Source organism: Alligator sinensis, unplaced genomic scaffold (genome assembly GCF_000455745.1).
Source record: "Alligator sinensis unplaced genomic scaffold, ASM45574v1 scaffold366_1, whole genome shotgun sequence".
In the NCBI taxonomy this organism is placed as follows: Eukaryota; Metazoa; Chordata; order Crocodylia; family Alligatoridae; genus Alligator; species Alligator sinensis.
Genome location: NW_005841851.1, coordinates 2,781,346 through 2,789,467, shown reverse-complemented (window position 1 = coordinate 2,789,467; position 8,122 = coordinate 2,781,346). Strand labels below are relative to the sequence as shown.

The window sequence follows — 8,122 nt, the reverse complement described above, 5'->3', positions numbered from 1 at the left end:
TCCTCTGCCCCCTACTTACCAGCTCCAAGTCTGGCTCCAGCTCCCTGCTGCAGCAGGCGGGGACCTAGAGCCCCAAATCAAAGCTCTCTGAATTTTTTCCGAAGATTTGGAGAGCTTCAAATCAATTTGGCCCTTTTTATTGGTCCCCTGATTTAATTCGAATTTGGAGATTTGGCCACCGAATCAGGGGCCAAACAGAATCAGCACCCAAAGCTTCGCACAGCCCTAGTAGTTGTATGTTTTTGGATATGTGGCTGTTTTTGCAATATGAAGTTTTGGTAAAACAAAAATGCTCAATATGTGAAGCGTTGCAAGTGTGTTTTTAATAAAATCTGTAATTTTTTATTTATTTTTTTTTTTTAAAGGTTCCCAACACAATGTTTGCCTAATATAGGCCCTGTGTTTTAGTTATGCTCGGTGTTGGTTACATTTAATCTAGAGGTGTACTGATATGTTGGTCCAATATCAGATCGGTACATATATAAAGAAAATTGTCTATAATGGATATTGGTCCAATGGGGCCTATAATTTGACCAATAAATGCCCATGCTGCACACAGGTGCAGCAAAGCACAGAGTGGAGCCAGCAGCATGGAAAGCTGCCTCCAGCTGGTAAGTCAGAAAGGAAGTCTGAAGGGGAGGGAAGCAGCATGGGGGGGCAGATCAACACCCCTGCAGTAAGGGAGGGGGCAGCGACAAGCACTGCCCAGTGGGGGAGGCCCACCTGCAGGATGGAGGTACAGCTCATGGGGTGGGGGTGGCTCCCACCACTGCTTACACCCCAGAAGGGCAGGGGTGGGGGCTGGGGTGCCCCTGGCTCTGCATGGTGCAGGTGAAGCTGAAGCTGCAGGGTGGAGCTGGAGCCAGCACTGCGCAGGGCTTTTCTTGCCAGGGGTTGGGCTCGCAGCAAGCTCCAGGGGCATTGGGAGGAGGCTGCAGCCAACCCAAATTTTGCTGCAGCTCTGCTCCCAGCCCTGTGCCGCTGCCCAATACAGCCCTGGCTTTTCCAGGCACCTGGGTGGAAGCGGGACATTCAGCCGGGGCTGCACCGAGTGGTGGCATGCACCTGGGAGCAGAGCTGTGGCAAAATTTGGGGTGGCTGCAGCCTCCTTCCAGAGCCACTGGAGCCCACTCCAAGCCCAGTTCCCAGCAAGAAAAGCCCCGCGCTGCCAATATTGTATCCATATCTTCCAATATACCTCCTTAAATATCGGTATCAGCCCCCAAAATCTCCATCACTGCACCCCTAATTTAATCTACTTCATAGTTGGTTCCCACTACTGAGCACATTAACATTTAATCTACTACATAGTTGGTTCACATTACTGAGCAGTTTAACGATAGACAGTACATTTAAATGAGGTTTCCTTGTATGCAAATGTATCCCTGTATCCCATCTCCGACAGTGGCTGTAGATGTTTCAGACAGAGAACATTAAACCTGGTTCATCTAGAGTGATCTATCCCCTATTACGACTGTTCAGTGCCCATAGTACCTTGGCAGAGGGTGCTTCTAAATAAAAATTGTAGTGGTTTAAGTTGAAGCAGTAAAATTTATAAACATACATTGCAAATGAAATACTTCAAAAAACTGCATGCTGGACAAAACCACAGTGCAGATGTATTCATCCAGACAAGTGGAAAACTGCCTAGAGAAGTGTATGTCACACAAGTGGAGTTTAATACTACAGAAGTGGCTCTGCTGGGTCTTAGATTATTTTGTTCAAAGAAATACTGTTATTTTAAAAATTAGAACTTTATTTTGGGCCTAATTCAACAGCAAATAAAGACAACAGAAGACTTTTAATAACATGCGGGCACCAGATAACATCTTTGGCGTCTACTTCAACTTTTCTATTGATGCTACAACATTCAATATTAAAAAAATACTGTAGTGAAACCCTTAATACAAATTAACCTAGGGTAGACTACAGCTGAAATCATCAGGACAACCCTTCGATATTGGAGTTGCAAATATACACGTACACAATATTTTGTGCCGTTCAAATGTAATTTTGTAAATAAAACAACTGCAAAGGGCAATTACTACAAATTATCATCTTAATTGATTTAAGTCCAAATATTTAAATTTTCCAGGTTGTTTCCTTTTACCTCCAATTTCTCTTTCCTCCCTCCCTTACAAAACCAAAATGATGCGTTTTATATCAAAATAAGAATCAAAATGTGTCCCTTTTTACTTAATCTCCAAGAAAAATAAGTTGTTCAAATCATGAGCGCAAAGACAATAATCATTTATACCTACATTCTAGACTACCTTCCAGTGCAGAGACAGATCAATTATATCAGCTGCAAATGTAAGCTAAATGGAGAAAGATGAACCTAAAACATCAGCAGTCAGCAACATTTCCTGGCAGCAAGTCAGAATAACCCAGCTTGGCTCTGAGGCAAACCAGTGCTAGGACCCGGCTGACATGACGACGACACCCAGCTGCACCATGGGTCAAGTCCCACATCACAAAAGCCCCCCACTTTCCTGGGCTGGATCTGGCCTGTGGCCCATAGGTTACCAACCTATATTACAATACAGATATCTGCTCACGCTTAACCCATGCAAGATCTTTTGAGTATAAACAGTACTAAAAGATGAGACCATATTAAATTTATCAATGCTTTTTTAACATATTCCATTCAAAAAGCCAGTACTTGGCCCTCGCGTAAGTTTCCCAAAAATGCAGATGATATCACTTCACATAAAATGTCCATGAAGAACAAAATTCTGGCTCCTAATGATTTCAAATGGGACTAAGTATAGTCCATGTAGAAACTGTCTGCAAAGCAAAATGCAAACCGGTTTTAAATTAGAACATTTCTAATATCATCAATATGAAGTAACAAGGGCTTATTTAGGATTATTCTCTTTTAAACCTACTTAATTTTTGGTATTTCTAAGGAGAAAATGTTTAACAGGCATTTCCTAACACTTGACAAACTTCATAGAATATAATTTTTACTTTATGGTGCATCTCTCTCTTACTCCCTCAAACACTCATTTTGGAACAGAGTGGTTTTTAATCGCTTGTCTTTTGCCTTTCAGTGTGTACAGATATTTCCTTGTTTCTTCTTTTTATAACAATTTTAAATGCATTAATTATAAATCTTTTATTAAAGAAAAAACAGACTGAAATTAATGCATACCTACTGCTTTCTCGTTATGACTGCAATTGCCAGGTTTGACTGTTCCTCAACAAATCTCCACAATTTTAAGTGTCCCCCTTTTTTATGATTTTTTTTCTCTGACTACTGCATGCACTACTGCTATTACAAATGACTTTATTCTTGTAAACAGAAACAGAACTATCTTCTTCCAAATGTAACACTTTAAAAATATATGAGGAAAGGCGGTATAATTTTCTTCTCCTCTCATTCAAAACCGATTCCTTCATTATTGTTCTTCTCCCGAACGTTTATGCTGCTTGTTCACTCTTTGAGAATCCTAGGATACTAAAATTTAGCAGCCAACAGTCTTAAAACAAGTACATTATGAATTTAACAGGCCTCCAGAATCTGGTTAATGGGGCAACTGTAGTTTATTTTGTATTTTTCTAGTGCTATTCAGAAGACCCATGAAGACTCTCGCATATAAAAGTGATCTGTGTGTTTTAAGACATGCCACTATGCAAAATAAAGCAGACTTGGGAACCACTGGTCAGCCAAGGGTGTGGACATACAACTGAACTGTTCTCAAATGTAACTTTTTGGGAACAGTTCAGAACTGTGTGAAGTACTGTGACTGGCATCAGGGGTGGGAGTGAGTACACAGCTCAGCATGCCTTGCAATGGGCGAGTTGGTGGGGGATGGAGGGAGGGGGAGTACTAGCATGCTTGTTTGGGAGGTACCAAGGGGGAGTGATCTGTGGCTGGGGACGCTGTCACTTTTTTGCTTCCCCTTGGTTCCTAAATATGACTATAATAAACTTCAACAGCTTGCAAATGACCAAACTCTGCAGTGTGCTTGCTTGACTTAAGAGCCTGACCCTCTTTTTTTTTTTTGTTCTCAGGGGCTGGAAGGGCATTATGATGGGCTGGCGTGGAGGAGGGAGCAGGGACACAGCTGGTTCTTAGAAAGGTATCTTTTATGGAACAAACAGTGCAAGGGAGCTCATTAATGAAAAAAGGGTCAACAAAAAGAAAAAAGGGGGGAGGGGGCAGTAGAATTTGGCTACATAAAGCAGCCAGTTGCAGCAGTGGGAAGAGGAAGGGAGGAGGGGGAACAGCATTGTAGTGTAAGATACTTGGAGAATTAACCAGACCTTTGTTACAGAACATTTAAGGAGTCAACGTGTAACCCTGAACCAGTTCAAAACAGCATTTGATTTTCCAAGTACGTTTCTAAATCATTCCAGGCAGATTTAAAACAGTTTAAATGGAGTTGTATGACTGTCCACTTCAGGTTTGACTCACATTTCAACTGTTCTAAATGTTGCGTGTGTTCATGCCCCAATATTCAACAGATTTATTTCATGTTGGGTATATTTTTGTAACTGGCCAAACCTTTCCCAACTAATAACCCAAAGTCAACCTACCACAGAAAATAAGAAAATTCTGTAATGTATCAAGAAGCACCGAGTGCAAATTTACAAATTAATTCTAGTAATAACAATGTACTTCCATGTCTGAAATAAGCAATAAGTAATAACAGAAGGATGGAAATGATTTCCAGTGCTTTGTGTGTTATTTCAGAATCTGTGTTTTCCCACTCCTGTTTTTATATCATTCCAGCTCAAAAAAGACAAGTTTCAACATTGGGAAATATCTCTTGTAGATGAGACCATCAGATCTGTATAGCTATAAACAAAAATATATTAACAAGTGAGAATGAAATCAGAAATACCACTATGGGCAAAGACTGAAAATGAAAAGAGACTGCTAGGCATTAGCAATCAATCCCTCTTATAAAGAAGGAAAATCTTATCTGCAAATATAAAACATTTAACTACTGAAATGAGTCAGTTTGCCAAGTCAAACAAGCTTCACAGAGCTTTTAAAATGACAAAAATGTAAAATCCAAAGACAGAATGTGCGAAGTGAATTAAAAAAAAATAATCTGGAGCCTGTATATATTACTACTTTCAGTAACAGCATCAAAAGAAAAGAGGAACAAACCAAGGCAACAAGACATTTCATAATCTACATTGACTTTATAAACTGATATTGGACAAAATTGTTTTCAGACAAAATTTGGATATTCCTTCTGCCTGCTGAAATAAAATGAAGCATACTATAAGATGTGACCTTGACATACTCTTCTTTCCTCATGCTGAATTGAATTTTCTCTTTGTTCTGTTTTTCTTTATAAAGGAAGCCCAAAGCTGTTCTTGTTGAAGTTGTATACAGAGCAAATTTCTATTCTGAGAGCTTAATTTATATTCAGAGAGATTAATGTCATGAGAATGAATTAGGGGGAAGTTGGTATAAAATGGTCATTCTGTATGCACACACATGAGAGAGAGAGAGAGAATACAAAATGACCATCTTATGGGGGGGGGGGGGGGGGGCGGGGGGGGGGGGGGGGGGCCCGCACCTGGGCCGCTGCTTCTGCCCCGTGGCAGTGGCATGACACAATTCATCCATGGTGCTTGTTGCAATTCTTATTTCAGTTTAAAAAAGATGTAATCTGGAGCATTTACATGATTTTAGTTTATTCCTCTGGATTTTCTGAAATCAATTGTGCAATTGTTTCCCCCTGAATTTGGTCTAGAGATTTAAAAAAAAAAAAAAAAAATCTTTGTTCTGTACAAATATATATAATTATTTTTCCAGGGAATGTCTGAGAGGCTTAAACAAGTATTTTTCCAATGTTTATGTTTATACATCATAAAACTCAAAGCCAGATTTACAGTCATGTTTACTTTACTTCTAGGGACAGAATATCACCAAGGAAGACATTCAAGAAATGAAATATCCATCATCATGTTTATCAACAATAAATATACTTTGAATAAATATTAACACACCCTTACATTCAGTGCTGTTAATCAATATTGAAAGCATCCACAGATTTGTTTTTTCCACCATACATATTTCATAGAAGTTTTTATGCCTATATCTGGAAGGATTATTAATCCAACCAATTTATTGTTAAGCATTAATCTTAACAATTAAAATGTATTGTTAAGCAATGGGCTAGATTTTAAAAATAGTTTGGTTTGGTATATGTTAGTTCTTATGTGGCTAGTCCAAAACAGAATAAAGAGAACTATATTTCATACTTTTTCTTAATTCACTGATGATGTTCCAGATAGATTTTTGAAAACCAAAGGAATACCCAATTTTACCACAGTTTCTTTAACATGTCTAGATGAAGTCTATTCCATGGTTTCACAACTCTGAAAGATAACTGAATTAACATACTTTTATTTTTTAATTTACATAATATAAAGTTACAGCTACATCAGAAAAGGACTCTAATTCATTGCAAAGTAAAAAGGATGCAGAACAGGCACCCTTTTGCACATGGTGATGCTCAGTCATGTAGGGGCAAACCTGGATAATCTGCCTGGTAGCCCTCTTTCCATCTATAGTGCTTCAGAATATACATCTGGCAAAATAACAAGTTATGGTATGTACTCCAGCCGTGGGCCTTCTAGCCAACACAAACTAATATGCCTGAAGTTTTTAAAACCAATTTTAATGATGAGAAGACTTGTCAGTGGTTATCACTGTTGAAGGTTGTCCCTTAAAGCACACCAATTTTCAGACAACAAACCTTTGAATAATATTAGCTGCTTTCGATGCATTTATCTTGCTATTTATCTCTGCGCTCTGAGGATAGTTTTACATTTTTTCTTTAATATGGGCTTCCAATTAGCATGTTAAGCCCATGCAATTAAAAAAAATAAAAACCCTACAGCTGGACCAATTGAAATCAAATGATAAAATGGATTACCCTCCCCCATCTAGCTTTTATATTATCATGCACTAACTCAGTTATAAATCCCACTAAAATACCATGGGAAGGCTGACCAAAACAAGCTACAGCAGAGCTAGCAGCTGCTCCTGTAATATAAATAACAATGATGTTAGATCCACATGTTTAATTACCTGTTCCAGAAATTAGATTAACAATTGATTGTAAACACATTGTAAGATGCTATCTTTCATTCAAACAAGCACTCTTAAAAGCTGTAGGGTTATTTATAAACCTCTGCAAACCTTTTCTGTTTGATAGGCATGAGGGTAGAAAAATGAGTATTAATAAAAACGCAATTATTAATCTGACAGAAAAGTGACTTTTTGCTCAGTCTAATCACTTCTGAAAATCATTTCTATCTATAGCAATACTTCTATAAACATTTTCCCCATTATATTTATGTAACAGTGAAATTCACTCAACAGTTGGCATAGCCTCAACTAAAGACAACATTTCTCTGAAGCATTCATAGTCAAATCCTAATAAGAATGACTGGCAAGCATCACATCTTTTGGGATGATAACCCTGGCCACCTTTTCCTAGCCCTCTTAGCTCTAAACAAAAAGGGTGAAGGATCACAACCTGTACACGTATACATTTCTTATTCATACAAGCAATAGAAGGTCTTCAGAGGCTGTCTTCAAATGATAACCAGAAAAAGGTCGGACTACCAAAATCAAGGAGTTCCTGAAAACAGCGTTAGTCATCATCCTAAAACACAGGTCCGAGGTTCCTGTGCGTCTAACATCCCATTCTGGACTGCTAAATGTTTTGTCCCCTTCCTGTCACATGAGGAGCTCACATTTGAGTAAAAGCCTCTTTTAAAGTTCCTTCTTTCTTTTACTTTAAACAGAAAATAAATCAACCAAAAAAGTAATTCACCACAGCAATTAGTTTTATGTCCCAACATCACCAGCATGTATCTGCTCCATTACATTTAATTCTAATATTATAAAAGCCTAAGTCTGTCTGTCTGTAACATTTTATTAACACTCCGATTTGCCGACAAAGAGACAATCAGAGTGCGAACAAGTGTTTGAACAGGAGATGGTGGTGTACCGCCATGATGGTGGGGACATGGGTTGGGCGGCAGGGGGAAACAAGGGCAGCACAGCTGGCCTTGCTGCCCCCCTCCCTGGAGGCAGGGGCAATGGAGTGGATGGAACAGGAGGGGCAAGGCCTCACCCCACCCT

The 8,122-nt window shown here is 39.0% G+C and overlaps 1 protein-coding gene across 11 annotated transcripts in view; it reads right to left on the bottom strand.

The window, feature by feature from the left end:
• PRKCZ (protein kinase C zeta) overlaps window positions 1-8,122 on the bottom strand; it is a 223,187-nt gene that overhangs the window by 148,116 nt on the left and 66,949 nt on the right. The window contains exon 1 of one of the 11 annotated variants that reach the window (XM_025211737.1): window positions 1,351-1,474. The exons of the other annotated variants lie outside the window; for them this stretch is intronic. The gene's annotated coding sequence lies outside the window, so the exon portion shown is untranslated. Of the gene's footprint in view, window positions 1-1,350; window positions 1,475-8,122 lie in introns of those variants that run through there. 11 annotated transcript variants of the gene reach the window in all.